A 20,603-nucleotide genomic window follows, 5' to 3' on the forward strand; every position below is an offset into this window, starting at 1 on the left:
CTTGTAGACTCTTCAACTAGCAGTTTCCGTAGTGTAGCGGTTATCACGTTTGACTCAACCGCTCTCGGTCCCTGTTTCAAAACCGTGCGGAAGCAGAGACCTCTGAGACATAAAGGAAAACTCTTTGTTTTATGTGCTCCTCAGAATGGGAACGCAAATACATGCAAAGAATATAAGTAAAATTCTATATACTCATTGTACTTTTTTTAACATGTAGTTTCAGTAGTGTAGTGGTTATCACGTTCGCCTCACACGCGAAAGGTCCCCGGTTCAAAACCGGGCGGAAACAGACATCTCTGAAACAATAGAGGAGAACATTCCTTTTCATGAGTGCCTCGTTATGGGAATTCATTTAAATGCAAAGAAAATCAGTAAAATTATGTTTACTCCTTGTAGACTCTTCAACTAGCAGTTTCCGTAGTGTAGCGGTTATCACGTTTGACTCAACCGCTCTAGGTCCCTGTTTCAAAACCCTGCGGAAGCAGACACCTCTGAGACATAAAGGAAAACTCTGTGTTTTATGTGCTCCTCATTATGGGAACGCAAATACATGCAAAGAATATAAGTAAAATTCTATATACTCATTGTAGTTTTTTTAACATGTAGTTTCCGTAGTGTATTGTTTATCACGTTCGCCTCACACGCGAAAGGTCCCCGGTTCAAAACCGGGTGGAAACAGATATCTCTGAAACATTAGAGGAGAACATTCCTATTCATGAGTGCCTCGTGATGGGAATTCATTTAAATGCAAAGAAAATCTGTAAAATTCTGTTTACTCCTTGTAGACTCTTCAACTAGCATTTTCCGTAGTGTAGAGGTTATCACGTTTGACTCAACCGCTCTAGGTCCCTGTTTCAAAACCCTGCGGAAGCAGACACCTCTGAGACATAAAGGAAAACTCTGTGTTTTATGTGCTCCTCATTATGGGAACGCAAATACATGCAAAGAATATAAGTAAAATTCTATATACTCATTGTAGTTCTTTTAACATGTAGTTTCCGTAGTGTAGTGGTTATCACGTTCGCCTCACACGCGAAAGGTCCCCGGTTCAAAACCGGGCGGAAACAGACATCTCTGAAGCAGTAGAGGAGAACATTCCTTTTCATGAGTGCCTCGTGATGGGAATTCATTTAAATGCAAAGAAAATCAGTAAAATTCTGTTTACTCCTTGTAGACTCTTCAACTAGCATTTTCCGTAGTGTAGAGGTTATCACGTTTGACTCAACCGCTCTAGGTCCCTGTTTCAAAACCGTGTGGAAGCAGAGACCGCTGACACATACAAGACGTAACAGAAAACTCTGCGTATTATGGGAACGCAAATACATGCAAAGAATATAAGAAAAATTCTATATACTCATTGTACTTTTTTAAACATGAAGTTTCAGTAGTGTAGTGGTTATCACGTTCGCCTCACACGCGAAAGGTCCCTGGTTCAAAACCGTGCGGAAACAGACATCTCTGAAACATTAGAGGAGAACATTCCTATTCATGAGTGCTTCGTGAACGGAATTCATTTAAATGCAAAGAAAATCAGTAAAATTCTGTTTACTCCTTGTAGACTCTTCAACTAGCAGTTTCCGTAGTGTAGCGGTTATCACGTTTGACTCAACCGCTCTCGGTCCCTGTTTCAAAACCGTGCGGAAGCAGAGACCTCTGAGACATAAAGGAAAACTCTTTGTTTTATGTGCTCCTCATTATGGGAACGCAAATACATGCAAAGAATATAAGTAAAATTCTATATACTCATTGTAGTTTTTTTAAACTGTAGTTTCCGTAGTGTAGTGGTTATCACGTTCGCCTCACACACGAAAAGTCCCTGGTTCAAATTCCGGGCGGAAACAGACATCTCTGAAGCAGTAGAGGAGACCATTCCTTTTCATGAGTGCCTCGTTATGGGAATTCATTTAAATGCAAAGAAAATCAGTAAAATTCTGTTTACTCCTTGTAGACTCTTCAACTAGCAGTTTCCGTAGTGCAGCGGTTATCACGTTTGACTCAACCGCTCTCGGTCCCTGTTTCAAAACCGTGCGGAAGCAGAGACCTCTGAGACATAAAGGAAAACTCTTTGTTTTATGTGCTCCTCATTATGGGAACGCAAATACATGCAAAGAATATAAGTAAAATTCTATATACTCATTGTAGTTTTTTTTTAATGTAGTTTCCGTAGTGTAGTGGTTATCACGTTCGCCTCACACGCGAAAGGTCCCCGGTTCAAAACCGGGCGGAAACAGACATCTCTGAAACAATAGAGGAGAACATTCCTTTTCATGAGTGCCTCGTTATGGGAATTCATTTAAATGCAAAGAAAATCAGTAAAATTCTGTTTACTCCTTGTAGACTCTTCAACTAGCAGTTTCCGTAGTGTAGCGGTTATCACGTTTGACTCAACCGCTCTAGGTCCCTGTTTCAAAACCCTGCGGAAGCAGACACCTCTGAGACATAAAGGAAAACTCTGTGTTTTATGTGCTCCTCATTATGGGAACGCAAATACATGCAAAGAATATAAGTAAAATTCTATATCCTCATTGTAGTTTTTTGGACATTTAGTTTCCGTAGTGTAGTGGTTATCACGTTCGCCTCACACGCGAAAGGTCCCCGGTTCAAAACCGGGTGTAAAAAGACATCTCTGAAGCAATAGAGGAGAACATTCCTTTTCATGAGTGCCTCGTTATGGGAATTCATTTAAATGCAAAGAAAATCAGTAAAATTCTGTTTACTCCTTGTAGACTCTTCAACTAGCAGTTTCCGTAGTGCAGCGGTTATCACGTTTGACTCAACCGCTCTAGGTCCCTGTTTCAAAACCGTGCGGAAGCAGAGACCTCTGAGACATAAAGGAAAACTCTTTGTTTTATGTGCTCCTCATTATGGGAACGCAAATACATGCAAAGAATATAAGTAAAATTCTATATACTCATTGTAGTTTTTTTTTAATGTAGTTTCCGTAGTGTAGTGGTTATCACGTTCGCCTCACACGCGAAAGGTCCCCGGTTCAAAACCGGGCGGAAACAGACATCTCTGAAACAATAGAGGAGAACATTCCTTTTCATGAGTGCCTCGTTATGGGAATTCATTTAAATGCAAAGAAAATCAGTAAAATTCTGTTTACTCCTTGTAGACTCTTCAACTAGCAGTTTCCGTAGTGTAGCGGTTATCACGTTTGACTCAACCGCTCTAGGTCCCTGTTTCAAAACCCTGCGGAAGCAGACACCTCTGAGACATAAAGGAAAACTCTGTGTTTTATGTGCTCCTCATTATGGGAACGCAAATACATGCAAAGAATATAAGTAAAATTCTATATCCTCATTGTAGTTTTTTGGACATTTAGTTTCCGTAGTGTAGTGGTTATCACGTTCGCCTCACACGCGAAAGGTCCCCGGTTCAAAACCGGGTGTAAAAAGACATCTCTGAAGCAATAGAGGAGAACATTCCTTTTCATGAGTGCCTCGTTATGGGAATTCATTTAAATGCAAAGAAAATCAGTAAAATTCTGTTTACTCCTTGTAGACTCTTCAACTAGCAGTTTCCGTAGTGCAGCGGTTATCACGTTTGACTCAACCGCTCTAGGTCCCTGTTTCAAAACCGTGCGGAAGCAGAGACCTCTGAGACATAAAGGAAAACTCTTTGTTTTATGTGCTCCTCATTATGGGAACGCAAATACATGCAAAGAATATAAGTAAAATTCTATATACTCATTGTAGTTTTTTTTAAATGTAGTTTCCGTAGTGTAGTGGTTATCACGTTCGCCTCACACGCGAAAGGTCCCCGGTTCAAAACCGGGCGGAAACAGACATCTCTGAAACAATAGAGGAGAACATTCCTTTTCATGAGTGCCTCGTTATGGGAATTCATTTAAATGCAAAGAAAATCAGTAAAATTCTGTTTACTCCTTGTAGACTCTTCAACTAGCAGTTTCCGTAGTGTAGCGGTTATCACGTTTGACTCAACCGCTCTAGGTCCCTGTTTCAAAACCCTGCGGAAGCAGACACCTCTGAGACATAAAGGAAAACTCTGTGTTTTATGTGCTCCTCATTATGGGAACGCAAATACATGCAAAGAATATAAGTAAAATTCTATATCCTCATTGTAGTTTTTTGAACATGTAGTTTCTGTAGTGTAGTGGTTATCACGTTCGCCTCACACGCGAAAGGTCCCCGGTTCAAAACCGGGCGGAAACAGACATCTCTGAAGCAGTAGAGGAGAACATTCCTTTTCATGAGTGCCTCGTTATGGGAATTCATTTAAATGCAAAGAAAATCAGTAAAATTCTGTTTACTCCTTGTAGACTCTTCAACTAGCAGTTTCCGTAGTGCAGCGGTTATCACGTTTGACTCAACCGCTCTAGGTCCCTGTTTCAAAACCGTGCGGAAGCAGAGACCGCTGACACATACAAGACGTAACAGAAAACTCTGCTTATTTCGGGAACGCAAATACATGCAAAGAATATAAGTAAAATTCTATATACTCATTGTAGTTCTTTTAACATGTAGTTTTCGTAGTGTAGTGGTTATCACGTTTTCCTCACACGCGAAAGGTCCCCGGTTCAAAACCGGGCGGAAACAGACATCTCTGAAACAATAGAGGAGGACATTCCTTTTCATGAGTGCCTCGTTATGGGAATTCATTTAAATGCAAAGAAAATCAGTAAAATTCTGTTTACTCCTTGTAGACTCTTCAACTAGCAGTTTCCGTAGTGTAGCGGTTATCACGTTTGACTCAACAGCTCTAGGTCCCTGTTTCAAAACCCTGCGGAAGCAGACACCTCTGAGACATAAAGGAAAACTCTGTGTTTTATGTGCTCCTCATTATGGGAACGCAAATACATGCAAAGAATATAAGTAAAATTCTATATCCTCATTGTAGTTTTTTGAACATGTAGTTTCTGTAGTGTAGTGGTTATCACGTTCGCCTCACACGCGAAAGGTCCCCGGTTCAAAACCGGGCGGAAACAGACATCTCTGAAGCAGTAGAGGAGAACATTCATTTTCATGAGTGCCTCGTTATGGGAATTCATTTAAATGCAAAGAAAATCAGTAAAATTCTGTTTACTCCTTGTAGACTCTTCAACTAGCAGTTTCCGTAGTGTAGCGGTTATCACGTTTGACTCAACCGCTCTAGGTCCCTGTTTCAAAACTGTGCGGAAGCAGAGACTTCTGAGACATAAAGGAAAACTCTTTGTTTTATGTGCTCCTCAGTATGGGAACGCAAATACATGCAAAGAATATAAGTAAAATTCTATATACTCAATGTAGTTCTTTTAACATGTAGTTTTCGTAGTGTAGTGGTTATCACGTTTTCCTCACACGCGAAAGGTCCCCGGTTCAAAACCGGGTGGAAACAGACATCTCTGAAACATTAGAGGAGAACATTCCTTTTCATGAGTGCCTCGTGATGGGAATTCATTTAAATGCAAAGAAAATCAGTAAAATTATGTTTACTCCTTGTAGACTCTTCAACTAGCAGTTTCCGTAGTGTAGCGGTTATCACGTTTGACTCAAACGTTCTAGGTCCCTGTTTCAAAACTGTGCGGAAGCAGAGACTTCTGAGACATAAAGGAAAACTCTTTGTTTTATGTGCTCCTCAGTATGGGAACGCAAATACATGCAAAGAATATAAGTAAAATTCTATATACTCATTGTACTTTTTTTAACATGTAGTTTCAGTAGTGTAGTGGTTATCACGTTCGCCTCACACGCGAAAGGTCCCCGGTTCAAAACCGGGTGGAAACAGACATCTCTGAAACATTAGAGGAGAACATTCCTTTTCATGAGTGCCTCGTAATGGGAATTCATTTAAATGCAAAGAAAATCAGTAAAATTCTGTTTACTCCTTGTAGACTCTTCAACTAGCAGTTTCCGTAGTGTAGCGGTTATCACGTTTGACTCAACCGCTCTAGGTCCCTGTTTCAAAACCGTGCGGAAGCAGAGACCGCTGACACATACAAGACGTAACAGAAAACTCTGCTTATTTCGGGAACGCAAATACATGCAAAGAATATAAGTAAAATTCTATATACTCATTGTAGTTCTTTTAACATGTAGTTTTCGTAGTGTAGTGGTTATCACGTTTTCCTCACACGCGAAAGGTCCCCGGTTCAAAACCGGGCGGAAACAGACATCTCTGAAACAATAGAGGAGGACATTCCTTTTCATGAGTGCCTCGTTATGGGAATTCATTTAAATGCAAAGAAAATCAGTAAAATTCTGTTTACTCCTTGTAGACTCTTCAACTAGCAGTTTCCGTAGTGTAGCGGTTATCACGTTTGACTCAACAGCTCTAGGTCCCTGTTTCAAAACCCTGCGGAAGCAGACACCTCTGAGACATAAAGGAAAACTCTGTGTTTTATGTGCTCCTCATTATGGGAACGCAAATACATGCAAAGAATATAAGTAAAATTCTATATCCTCATTGTAGTTTTTTGAACATGTAGTTTCTGTAGTGTAGTGGTTATCACGTTCGCCTCACACGCGAAAGGTCCCCGGTTCAAAACCGGGCGGAAACAGACATCTCTGAAGCAGTAGAGGAGAACATTCATTTTCATGAGTGCCTCGTTATGGGAATTCATTTAAATGCAAAGAAAATCAGTAAAATTCTGTTTACTCCTTGTAGACTCTTCAACTAGCAGTTTCCGTAGTGTAGCGGTTATCACGTTTGACTCAACCGCTCTAGGTCCCTGTTTCAAAACTGTGCGGAAGCAGAGACTTCTGAGACATAAAGGAAAACTCTTTGTTTTATGTGCTCCTCAGTATGGGAACGCAAATACATGCAAAGAATATAAGTAAAATTCTATATACTCAATGTAGTTCTTTTAACATGTAGTTTTCGTAGTGTAGTGGTTATCACGTTTTCCTCACACGCGAAAGGTCCCCGGTTCAAAACCGGGTGGAAACAGACATCTCTGAAACATTAGAGGAGAACATTCCTTTTCATGAGTGCCTCGTGATGGGAATTCATTTAAATGCAAAGAAAATCAGTAAAATTATGTTTACTCCTTGTAGACTCTTCAACTAGCAGTTTCCGTAGTGTAGCGGTTATCACGTTTGACTCAAACGTTCTAGGTCCCTGTTTCAAAACTGTGCGGAAGCAGAGACTTCTGAGACATAAAGGAAAACTCTTTGTTTTATGTGCTCCTCAGTATGGGAACGCAAATACATGCAAATAATATAAGTACAATTCTATATACTCATTGTAGTTTTATAAACATGTAGTTTCCGTAGTGTAGTGGTTATCACGTTCGCCTCACACGCGATAGGTCCCCGGTTCAAAACTGGGTGGAAACAGACATCTCTGAAGCAGTAGAGGAGAACATTCCTTTTCATGAGTGCCTCGTTATGGGAATTCATTTAAATGCAAAGAAAATCAGTAAAATTCTGTTTACTCCTTGTAGACTCTTCAACTAGCAGTTTCCGTAGTGTAGCGGTTATCACGTTTGACTCAACCGCTCTCGGTCCCTGTTTCAAAACCGTGCGGAAGCAGAGACCTCTGAGACATAAAGGAAAACTCTTTGTTTTATGTGCTCCTCAGAATGGGAACGCAAATACATGCAAAGAATATAAGTAAAATTCTATATACTCATTGTACTTTTTTTAACATGTAGTTTCAGTAGTGTAGTGGTTATCACGTTCGCCTCACACGCGAAAGGTCCCCGGTTCAAAACCGGGCGGAAACAGACATCTCTGAAACATTAGAGGAGAACATTCCTTTTCATGAGTGCCTCGTGATGGGAATTCATTTAAATGCAAAGAAAATCAGTAAAATTCTGTTTACTCCTTGTAGACTCTTCAACTAGCAGTTTCTGTAGTGTAGCGGTTATCACGTTTGACTCAACCGCTCTCGGTCCCTGTTTCAAAACCGTGCGGAAGCAGAGACCTCTGAGACATAAAGGAAAACTCTTTGTTTCATGTGCTCCTCATTATGGGAACGCAAATACATGCAAAGAATATAAGTAAAATTCTATATACTCATTGTAGTTTTTTTCAAATGTAGTTTCCGTAGTGTAGTGGTTATCACGTTCGCCTCACACGCGAAAGGTCCCCGGTTCAAAACCGGGCGGAAACAGACATCTCTGAAACAATAGAGGAGAACATTCCTTTTCATGAGTGCCTCGTTATGGGAATTCATTTAAATGCAAAGAAAATCAGTAAAATTCTGTTTACTCCTTGTAGACTCTTCAACTAGCAGTTTCCGTAGTGTAGCGGTTATCACGTTTGACTCAACAACTCTAGGTCCCTGTTTCAAAACCCTGCGGAAGCAGACACCTCTGAGACATAAAGGAAAACTCTGTGTTTTATGTGCTCCTCATTATGGGAACGCAAATACATGCAAAGAATATAAGTAAAATTCTATATACTCATTGTAGTTTTTTTAACATGTAGTTTCCGTAGTGTATTGTTTATCACGTTCGCCTCACACGCGAAAGGTCCCCGGTTCAAAACCGGGTGGAAACAGATATCTCTGAAACATTAGAGGAGAACATTCCTATTCATGAGTGCCTCGTGATGAGAATTCATTTAAATGCAAAGAAAATCTGTAAAATTCAGTTTACTCCTTGTAGACTCTTCAACTAGCATTTTCCGTAGTGTAGAGGTTATCACGTTTGACTCAACCGCTCTAGGTCCCTGTTTCAAAACCCTGCGGAAGCAGACACCTCTGAGACATAAAGGAAAACTCTGTGTTTTATGTGCTCCTCATTATGGGAACGCAAATACATGCAAAGAATATCAGTAAAATTCTATATACTCATTGTAGTTCTTTTAACATGTAGTTTCCGTAGTGTAGTGGTTATCACGTTCGCCTCAAACGCGAAAGGTCCCCGGTTCAAAACCGGGCGGAAACAGACATCTCTGAAGCAGTAGAGGAGAACATTCCTTTTCATGAGTGCCTCGTGATGGGAATTCATTTAAATGCAAAGAAAATCAGTAAAATTCTGTTTACTCCTTGTAGACTCTTCAACTAGCATTTTCCGTAGTGTAGAGGTTATCACGTTTGACTCAACCGCTCTAGGTCCCTGTTTGAAAACCGTGTGGAAGCAGAGACCGCTGACACATACAAGACGTAACAGAAAACTCTGCGTATTATGGGAACGCAAATACATGCAAAGAATATAAGAAAAATTCTATATACTCATTGTACTTTTTTAAACATGAAGTTTCAGTAGTGTAGTGGTTATCACGTTCGCCTCACACGCGAAAGGTCCCCGGTTCAAAACCGGGCGGAAACAGACATCTCTGAAACATTAGAGGAGAACATTCCTATTCATGAGTGCCTCGTGAACGGAATTCATTTAATTGCAAAGAAAATCAGTAAAATTCTGTTTACTCCTTGTAGACTCTTCAACTAGCAGTTTCCGTAGTGTAGCGGTTATCACGTTTGACTCAACCGCTCTCGGTCCAAGTTTCAAAACCGTGCGGAAGCAGAGACCTCTGAGACATAAAGGAAAACTCTTTGTTTTATGTGCTCCTCATTATGGGAACGCAAATACATGCAAAGAATATAAGTAAAATTCTATATACTCATTGTAGTTTTTTTAAACTGTAGTTTCCGTAGTGTAGTGGTTATCACGTTCGCCTCACACACGAAAAGTCCCCGGTTCAAAACCGGGCGGAAACAGACATCTCTGAAGCAGTAGAGGAGAACATTCCTTTTCATGAGTGCCTCGTTATGGGAATTCATTTAAATGCAAAGAAAATCAGTAAAATTCTGTTTACTCCTTGTAGACTCTTCAACTAGCAGTTTCCGTAGTGCAGCGGTTATCACGTTTGACTCAACCGCTCTCGGTCCCTGTTTCAAAACCGTGCGGAAGCAGAGACCTCTGAGACATAAAGGAAAACTCTTTGTTTTATGTGCTCCTCATTATGGGAACGCAAATACATGCAAAGAATATAAGTAAAATTCTATATACTCATTGTAGTTTTTTTTTAATGTAGTTTCCGTAGTGTAGTGGTTATCACGTTCGCCTCACACGCGAAAGGTCCCCGGTTCAAAACCGGGCGGAAACAGACATCTCTGAAACAATAGAGGAGAACATTCCTTTTCATGAGTGCCTCGTTATGGGAATTCATTTAAATGCAAAGAAAATCAGTAAAATTCTGTTTACTCCTTGTAGACTCTTCAACTAGCAGTTTCCGTAGTGTAGCGGTTATCACGTTTGACTCAACCGCTCTAGGTCCCTGTTTCAAAACCCTGCGGAAGCAGACACCTCTGAGACATAAAGGAAAACTCTGTGTTTTATGTGCTCCTCATTATGGGAACGCAAATACATGCAAAGAATATAAGTAAAATTCTATATCCTCATTGTAGTTTTTTGGACATGTAGTTTCCGTAGTGTAGTGGTTATCACGTTCGCCTCACACGCGAAAGGTCCCCGGTTCAAAACCGGGTGTAAAAAGACATCTCTGAAGCAGTAGAGGAGAACATTCCTTTTCATGAGTGCCTCGTTATGGGAATTCATTTAAATGCAAAGAAAATCAGTAAAATTCTGTTTACTCCTTGTAGACTCTTCAACTAGCAGTTTCCGTAGTGCAGCGGTTATCACGTTTGACTCAACCGCTCTAGGTCCCTGTTTCAAAACCGTGCGGAAGCAGAGACCTCTGAGACATAAAGGAAAACTCTTTGTTTTATGTGCTCCTCATTATGGGAACGCAAATACATGCAAAGAATATAAGTAAAATTCTATATACTCATTGTAGTTTTTTTTAAATGTAGTTTCCGTAGTGTAGTGGTTATCACGTTCGCCTCACACGCGAAAGGTCCCCGGTTCAAAACCGGGCGGAAACAGACATCTCTGAAACAATAGAGGAGAACATTCCTTTTCATGAGTGCCTCGTTATGGGAATTCATTTAAATGCAAAGAAAATCAGTAAAATTCTGTTTACTCCTTGTAGACTCTTCAACTAGCAGTTTCCGTAGTGTAGCGGTTATCACGTTTGACTCAACCGCTCTAGGTCCCTGTTTCAAAACCCTGCGGAAGCAGACACCTCTGAGACATAAAGGAAAACTCTGTGTTTTATGTGCTCCTCATTATGGGAACGCAAATAGATGCAAAGAATATAAGTAAAATTCTATATCATCATTGTAGTTTTTTGAACATGTAGTTTCTGTAGTGTAGTGGTTATCACGTTCGCCTCACACGCGAAAGGTCCCCGGTTCAAAACCGGGCGGAAACAGACATCTCTGAAGCAGTAGAGGAGAACATTCCTTTTCATGAGTGCCTCGTTATGGGAATTCATTTAAATGCAAAGAAAATCAGTAAAATTCTGTTTACTCCTTGTAGACTCTTCAACTAGCAGTTTCCGTAGTGCAGCGGTTATCACGTTTGACTCAACCGCTCTAGGTCCCTGTTTCAAAACCGTGCGGAAGCAGAGACCGCTGACACATACAAGACGTAACAGAAAACTCTGCTTATTTCGGGAACGCAAATACATGCAAAGAATATAAGTAAAATTCTATATACTCATTGTAGTTCTTTTAACATGTAGTTTTCGTAGTGTAGTGGTTATCACGTTTTCCTCACACGCGAAAGGTCCCCGGTTCAAAACCGGGCGGAAACAGACATCTCTGAAACAATAGAGGAGGACATTCCTTTTCATGAGTGCCTCGTTATGGGAATTCATTTAAATGCAAAGAAAATCAGTAAAATTCTGTTTACTCCTTGTAGACTCTTCAACTAGCAGTTTCCGTAGTGTAGCGGTTATCACGTTTGACTCAACAGCTCTAGGTCCCTGTTTCAAAACCCTGCGGAAGCAGACACCTCTGAGACATAAAGGAAAACTCTGTGTTTTATGTGCTCCTCATTATGGGAACGCAAATACATGCAAAGAATATAAGTAAAATTCTATATCCTCATTGTAGTTTTTTAAACATGTAGTTTCTGTAGTGTAGTGGTTATCACGTTCGCCTCACACGCGAAAGGTCCCCGGTTCAAAACCGGGCGGAAACAGACATCTCTGAAGCAGTAGAGGAGAACATTCCTTTTCATGAGTGCCTCGTTATGGGAATTCATTTAAATGCAAAGAAAATCAGTAAAATTCTGTTTACTCCTTGTAGACTCTTCAACTAGCAGTTTCCGTAGTGTAGCGGTTATCACGTTTGACTCAACCGCTCTAGGTCCCTGTTTCAAAACTGTGCGGAAGCAGAGACTTCTGAGACATAAAGGAAAACTCTTTGTTTTATGTGCTCCTCAGTATGGGAACGCAAATACATGCAAAGAATATAAGTAAAATTCTATATACTCAATGTAGTTCTTTTAACATGTAGTTTTCGTAGTGTAGTGGTTATCACGTTTTCCTCACACGCGAAAGGTCCCCGGTTCAAAACCGGGTGGAAACAGACATCTCTGAAACATTAGAGGAGAACATTCATTTTCATGAGTGCCTCGTGATCGGAATTCATTTAAATGCAAAGAAAATCAGTAAAATTATGTTTACTCCTTGTAGACTCTTCAACTAGCAGTTTCCGTAGTGTAGCGGTTATCACGTTTGACTCAAACGTTCTAGGTCCCTGTTTCAAAACTGTGCGGAAGCAGAGACTTCTGAGACATAAAGGAAAACTCTTTGTTTTATGTGCTCCTCAGTATGGGAACGCAAATACATGCAAAGAATATAAGTAAAATTCTATATACTCATTGTACTTTTTTTAACATGTAGTTTCAGTAGTGTAGTGGTTATCACGTTCGCCTCACACGCGAAAGGTCCCCGGTTCAAAACCGGGTGGAAACAGACATCTCTGAAACATTAGAGGAGAACATTCCTTTTCATGAGTGCCTCGTGATGGGAATTCATTTAAATGCAAAGAAAATCAGTAAAATTCTGTTTACTCCTTGTAGACTCTTCAACTAGCAGTTTCCGTAGTGTAGCGGTTATCACGTTTGACTCAACCGCTCTAGGTCCCTGTTTCAAAACTGTGCGGAAGCAGAGACTTCTGAGACATAAAGGAAAACTCTGTGTTTTAAGTGCTCCTCATTATGGGAACGCAAATACATGCAAATAATATAAGTACAATTCTATATACTCATTGTAGTTTTATAAACATGTAGTTTCCGTAGTGTAGTGGTTATCACGTTCGCCTCACACGCGATAGGTCCCCGGTTCAAAACTGGGTGGAAACAGACATCTCTGAAGCAGTAGAGGAGAACATTCCTTTTCATGAGTGCCTCGTTATGGGAATTCATTTAAATGCAAAGAAAATCAGTAAAATTCTGTTTACTCCTTGTAGACTCTTCAACTAGCAGTTTCCGTAGTGTAGCGGTTATCACGTTTGACTCAACCGCTCTCGGTCCCTGTTTCAAAACCGTGCGGAAGCAGAGACCTCTGAGACATAAAGGAAAACTCTTTGTTTTATGTGCTCCTCAGAATGGGAACGCAAATACATGCAAAGAATATAAGTAAAATTCTATATACTCATTGTACTTTTTTTAACATGTAGTTTCAGTAGTGTAGTGGTTATCACGTTCGCCTCACACGCGAAAGGTCCCCGGTTCAAAACCGGGCGGAAACAGACATCTCTGAAACATTAGAGGAGAACATTCCTTTTCATGAGTGCCTCGTGATGGGAATTCATTTAAATGCAAAGAAAATCAGTAAAATTCTGTTTACTCCTTGTAGACTCTTCAACTAGCAGTTTCCGTAGTGTAGCGGTTATCACGTTTGACTCAACCGCTCTCGGTCCCTGTTTCAAAACCGTGCGGAAGCAGAGACCTCTGAGACATAAAGGAAAACTCTTTGTTTCATGTGCTCCTCATTATGGGAACGCAAATACATGCAAAGAATATAAGTAAAATTCTATATACTCATTGTAGTTTTTTTCAAATGTAGTTTCCGTAGTGTAGTGGTTATCACGTTCGCCTCACACGCGAAAGGTCCCCGGTTCAAAACCGGGCGGAAACAGACATCTCTGAAACAATAGAGGAGAACATTCCTTTTCATGAGTGCCTCGTTTTGGGAATTCATTTAAATGCAAAGAAAATCAGTAAAATTCTGTTTACTCCTTGTAGACTCTTCAACTAGCAGTTTCCGTAGTGTAGCGGTTATCACGTTTGACTCAACCGCTCTAGGTCCCTGTTTCAAAACCCTGCGGAAGCAGACACCTCTGAGACATAAAGGAAAACTCTGTGTTTTATGTGCTCCTCATTATGGGAACGCAAATACATGCAAAGAATATAAGTAAAATTCTATATACTCATTGTAGTTTTTTTAACATGTAGTTTCCGTAGTGTATTGTTTATCACGTTCGCCTCACACGCGAAAGGTCCCCGGTTCAAAACCGGGTGGAAACAGATATCTCTGAAACATTAGAGGAGAACATTCCTATTCATGAGTGCCTCGTGATGGGAATTCATTTAAATGCAAAGAAAATCTGTAAAATTCTGTTTACTCCTTGTAGACTCTTCAACTAGCATTTTCCGTAGTGTAGAGGTTATCACGTTTGACTCAACCGCTCTAGGTCCCTGTTTCAAAACCCTGCGGAAGCAGACACCTCTGAGACATAAAGGAAAACTCTGTGTTTTATGTGCTCCTCATTATGGGAACGCAAATACATGCAAAGAATATAAGTAAAATTCTATATACTCATTGTAGTTCTTTTAACATGTAGTTTCCGTAGTGTAGTGGTTATCACGTTCGCCTCACACGCGAAAGGTCCCCGGTTCAAAACCGGGCGGAAACAGACATCTCTGAAGCAGTAGAGGAGAACATTCCTTTTCATGAGTGCCTCGTGATGGGAATTCATTTAAATGCAAAGAAAATCAGTAAAATTCTGTTTACTCCTTGTAGACTCTTCAACTAGCATTTTCCGTAGTGTAGAGGTTATCACGTTTGACTCAACCGCTCTAGGTCCCTGTTTCAAAACCGTGTGGAAGCAGAGACCGCTGACACATACAAGACGTAACAGAAAACTCTGCGTATTATGGGAACGCAAATACATGCAAAGAATATAAGTAAAATTCTATATACTCATTGTAGTTTTTTTAAACTGTAGTTTCCGTAGTGTAGTGGTTATCACGTTCGCCTCACACACGAAAAGTCCCCGGTTCAAAACCGGGCGGAAACAGACATCTCTGAAGCAGTAGAGGAGAACATTCCTTTTCATGAGTGCCTCGTTATGGGAATTCATTTAAATGCAAAGAAAATCAGTAAAATTCTGTTTACTCCTTGTAGACTCTTCAACTAGCAGTTTCCGTAGTGCAGCGGTTATCACGTTTGACTCAACCGCTCTCGGTCCCTGTTTCAAAACCGTGCGGAAGCAGAGACCTCTGAGACATAAAGGAAAACTCTTTGTTTTATGTGCTCCTCATTATGGGAACGCAAATACATGCAAAGAATATAAGTAAAATTCTATATACTCATTGTAGTTTTTTTTTAATGTAGTTTCCGTAGTGTAGTGGTTATCACGTTCGCCTCACACGCGAAAGGTCCCCGGTTCAAAACCGGGCGGAAACAGACATCTCTGAAACAATAGAGGAGAACATTCCTTTTCATGAGTGCCTCGTTATGGGAATTCATTTAAATGCAAAGAAAATCAGTAAAATTCTGTTTACTCCTTGTAGACTCTTCAACTAGCAGTTTCCGTAGTGTAGCGGTTATCACGTTTGACTCAACCGCTCTAGGTCCCTGTTTCAAAACCCTGCGGAAGCAGACACCTCTGAGACATAAAGGAAAACTCTGTGTTTTATGTGCTCCTCATTATGGGAACGCAAATACATGCAAAGAATATAAGTAAAATTCTATATCCTCATTGTAGTTTTTTGAACATGTAGTTTCTGTAGTGTAGTGGTTATCACGTTCGCCTCACACGCGAAAGGTCCCCGGTCCAAAACCGGGCGGAAACAGACATCTCTGAAGCAGTAGAGGAGAACATTCCTTTTCATGAGTGCCTCGTTATGGGAATTCATTTAAATGCAAAGAAAATCAGTAAAATTCTGTTTACTCCTTGTAGACTCTTCAACTAGCAGTTTCCGTAGTGCAGCGGTTATCACGTTTGACTCAACCGCTCTAGGTCCCTGTTTCAAAACCGTGCGGAAGCAGAGACCGCTGACACATACAAGACGTAACAGAAAACTCTGCTTATTTCGGGAACGCAAATACATGCAAAGAATATAAGTAAAATTCTATATACTCATTGTAGTTCTTTTAACATGTAGTTTTCGTAGTGTAGTGGTTATCACGTTTTCCTCACACGAGAAAGGTCCCCGGTTCAAAACCGGGTGGAAACAGACATCTCTGAAACATTAGAGGAGAACATTCCTTTTCATGAGTGCCTCGTGATGGGAATTCATTTAAATGCAAAGAAAATCAGTAAAATTCTGTTTACTCCTTGTAGACTCTTCAACTAGCAGTTTCCGTAGTGTAGCGGTTATCACGTTTGACTCAACCGCTCTCGGTCCCTGTTTCAAAACCGTGCGGAAACAGAGACCTCTGAGACATAAAGGAAAACTCTTTGTTTTATGTGCTCCTCATTATGGGAACGCAAATACATGCAAAGAATATAAGTAAAATTCTATATACTCATTGTAGTTTTTTTTAAATGTAGTTTCCGTAGTGTAGTGGTTATCACGTTCGCCTCACACGCGAAAGGTCCCCGGTTCAAAACCGGGAGGAAACAGACATCTCTGAAACAATAGAGGAGAACATTCCTTTTCATGAGTGCCTCGTTATGGGAATTCATTTAAATGCAAAGAAAATCAGTAAAATTCTGTTTACTCCTTGTAGACTCTTCAACTAGCAGTTTCCGTAGTGTAGCGGTTATCACGTTTGACTCAACAGCTCTAGGTCCCTGTTTCAAAACCCTGCGGAAGCAGACACCTCTGAGACATAAAGGAAAACTCTGTGTTTTATGTGCTCCTCATTATGGGAACGCAAATACATGCAAAGAATATAAGTAAAATTCTATATCCTCATTGTAGTTTTTTGAACATGTAGTTTCTGTAGTGTAGTGGTTATCACGTTCGCCTCACACGCGAAAGGTCCATGGTTCAAAACCGGGCGGAAACAGACATCTCTGAAGCAGTAGAGGAGAACATTCCTTTTCATGAGTGCCTCGTTATGGGAATTCATTTAAATGCAAAGAAAATCAGTAAAATTCTGTTTACTCCTTGTAGACTCTTCAACTAGCAGTTTCCGTAGTGTAGCGGTTATCACGTTTGACTCAACCGCTCTAGGTCCCTGTTTCAAAACTGTGCGGAAGCAGAGACTTCTGAGACATAAAGGAAAACTCTTTGTTTTATGTGCTCCTCAGTATGGGAACGCAAATACATGCAAAGAATATAAGTAAAATTCTATATACTCAATGTAGTTCTTTTAACATGTAGTTTTCGTAGTGTAGTGGTTATCACGTTTTCCTCACACGCGAAAGGTCCCCGGTTCAAAACCGGGTGGAAACAGACATCTCTGAAACATTAGAGGAGAACATTCATTTTCATGAGTGCCTCGTGATCGGAATTCATTTAAATGCAAAGAAAATCAGTAAAATTATGTTTACTCCTTGTAGACTCTTCAACTAGCAGTTTCCGTAGTGTAGCGGTTATCACGTTTGACTCAAACGTTCTAGGTCCCTGTTTCAAAACTGTGCGGAAGCAGAGACTTCTGAGACATAAAGGAAAACTCTTTGTTTTATGTGCTCCTCAGTATGGGAACGCAAATACATGCAAAGAATATAAGTAAAATTCTATATACTCATTGTACTTTTTTTAACATGTAGTTTCAGTAGTGTAGTGGTTATCACGTTCGCCTCACACGCGAAAGGTCCCCGGTTCAAAACCGGGTGGAAACAGACATCTCTGAAACATTAGAGGAGAACATTCCTTTTCATGAGTGCCTCGTGATGGGAATTCATTTAAATGCAAAGAAAATCAGTAAAATTCTGTTTACTCCTTGTAGACTCTTCAACTAGCAGTTTCCGTAGTGTAGCGGTTATCACGTTTGACTCAACCGCTCTAGGTCCCTGTTTCAAAACTGTGCGGAAGCAGAGACTTCTGAGACATAAAGGAAAACTCTGTGTTTTAAGTGCTCCTCATTATGGGAACGCAAATACATGCAAATAATATAAGTACAATTCTATATACTCATTGTAGTTTTATAAACATGTAGTTTCCGTAGTGTAGTGGTTATCACGTTCGCCTCACACGCGATAGGTCCCCGGTTCAAAACTGGGTGGAAACAGACATCTCTGAAGCAGTAGAGGAGAACATTCCTTTTCATGAGTGCCTCGTTATGGGAATTCATTTAAATGCAAAGAAAATCAGTAAAATTCTGTTTACTCCTTGTAGACTCTTCAACTAGCAGTTTCCGTAGTGTAGCGGTTATCACGTTTGACTCAACCGCTCTCGGTCCCTGTTTCAAAACCGTGCGGAAGCAGAGACCTCTGAGACATAAAGGAAAACTCTTTGTTTTATGTGCTCCTCAGAATGGGAACGCAAATACATGCAAAGAATATAAGTAAAATTCTATATACTCATTGTACTTTTTTTAACATGTAGTTTCAGTAGTGTAGTGGTTATCACGTTCGCCTCACACGCGAAAGGTCCCCGGTTCAAAACCGGGCGGAAACAGACATCTCTGAAACATTAGAGGAGAACATTCCTTTTCATGAGTGCCTCGTGATGGGAATTCATTTAAATGCAAAGAAAATCAGTAAAATTCTGTTTACTCCTTGTAGACTCTTCAACTAGCAGTTTCCGTAGTGTAGCGGTTATCACGTTTGACTCAACCGCTCTCGGTCCCTGTTTCAAAACCGTGCGGAAGCAGAGACCTCTGAGACATAAAGGAAAACTCTTTGTTTCATGTGCTCCTCATTATGGGAACGCAAATACATGCAAAGAATATAAGTAAAATTCTATATACTCATTGTAGTTTTTTTCAAATGTAGTTTCCGTAGTGTAGTGGTTATCACGTTCGCCTCACACGCGAAAGGTCCCCGGTTCAAAACCGGGCGGAAACAGACATCTCTGAAACAATAGAGGAGAACATTCCTTTTCATGAGTGCCTCGTTTTGGGAATTCATTTAAATGCAAAGAAAATCAGTAAAATTCTGTTTACTCCTTGTAGACTCTTCAACTAGCAGTTTCCGTAGTGTAGCGGTTATCACGTTTGACTCAACCGCTCTAGGTCCCTGTTTCAAAACCCTGCGGAAGCAGACACCTCTGAGACATAAAGGAAAACTCTGTGTTTTATGTGCTCCTCAGAATGGGAACGCAAATACATGCAAAGAATATAAGTAAAATTCTATATACTCATTGTAGTTTTTTTAACATGTAGTTTCCGTAGTGTATTGTTTATCACGTTCGCCTCACACGCGAAAGGTCCCCGGTTCAAAACCGGGTGGAAACAGATATCTCTGAAACATTAGAGGAGAACATTCCTATTCATGAGTGCCTCGTGATGGGAATTCATTTAAATGCAAAGAAAATCTGTAAAATTCTGTTTACTCCTTGTAGACTCTTCAACTAGCATTTTCCGTAGTGTAGAGGTTATCACGTTTGACTCAACCGCTCTAGGTCCCTGTTTCAAAACCCTGCGGAAGCAGACACCTCTGAGACATAAAGGAAAACTCTGTGTTTTATGTGCTCCTCATTATGGGAACGCAAATACATGCAAAGAATATAAGTAAAATTCTATATACTCATTGTAGTTCTTTTAACATGTAGTTTCCGTAGTGTAGTGGTTATCACGTTCGCCTCACACGCGAAAGGTCCCCGGTTCAAAACCGGGCGGAAACAGACATCTCTGAAGCAGTAGAGGAGAACATTCCTTTTCATGAGTGCCTCGTGATGGGAATTCATTTAAATGCAAAGAAAATCAGTAAAATTCTGTTTACTCCTTGTAGACTCTTCAACTAGCATTTTCCGTAGTGTAGAGGTTATCACGTTTGACTCAACCGCTCTAGGTCCCTGTTTCAAAACCGTGTGGAAGCAGAGACCGCTGACACATACAAGACGTAACAGAAAACTCTGCGTATTATGGGAACGCAAATACATGCAAAGAATATAAGTAAAATTCTATATACTCATTGTAGTTTTTTTAAACTGTAGTTTCCGTAGTGTAGTGGTTATCACGTTCGCCTCACACACGAAAAGTCCCCGGTTCAAAACCGGGCGGAAACAGACATCTCTGAAGCAGTAGAGGAGAACATTCCTTTTCATGAGTGCCTCGTTATGGGAATTCATTTAAATGCAAAGAAAATCAGTAAAATTCTGTTTACTCCTTGTAGACTCTTCAACTAGCAGTTTCCGTAGTGTAGCGGTTATCACGTTTGACTCAACCGCTCTCGGTCCCTGTTTCAAAACCGTGCGGAAGCAGAGACCTCTGAGACATAAAGGAAAACTCTTTGTTTTATGTGCTCCTCATTATGGGAACGCAAATACATGCAAAGAATATAAGTAAAATTCTATATACTCATTGTAGTTTTTTTTTAATGTAGTTTCCGTAGTGTAGTGGTTATCACGTTCGCCTCACACGCGAAAGGTCCCCGGTTCAAAACCGGGCGGAAACAGACATCTCTGAAACAATAGAGGAGAACATTCCTTTTCATGAGTGCCTCGTTATGGGAATTCATTTAAATGCAAAGAAAATCAGTAAAATTCTGTTTACTCCTTGTAGACTCTTCAACTAGCAGTT

This window comes from Coregonus lavaretus (assembly GCF_964263955.1).
Source record: "Coregonus lavaretus genome assembly, chromosome: 36".
Lineage (NCBI taxonomy): Eukaryota > Metazoa > Chordata > Actinopteri > Salmoniformes > Salmonidae > Coregonus > Coregonus lavaretus.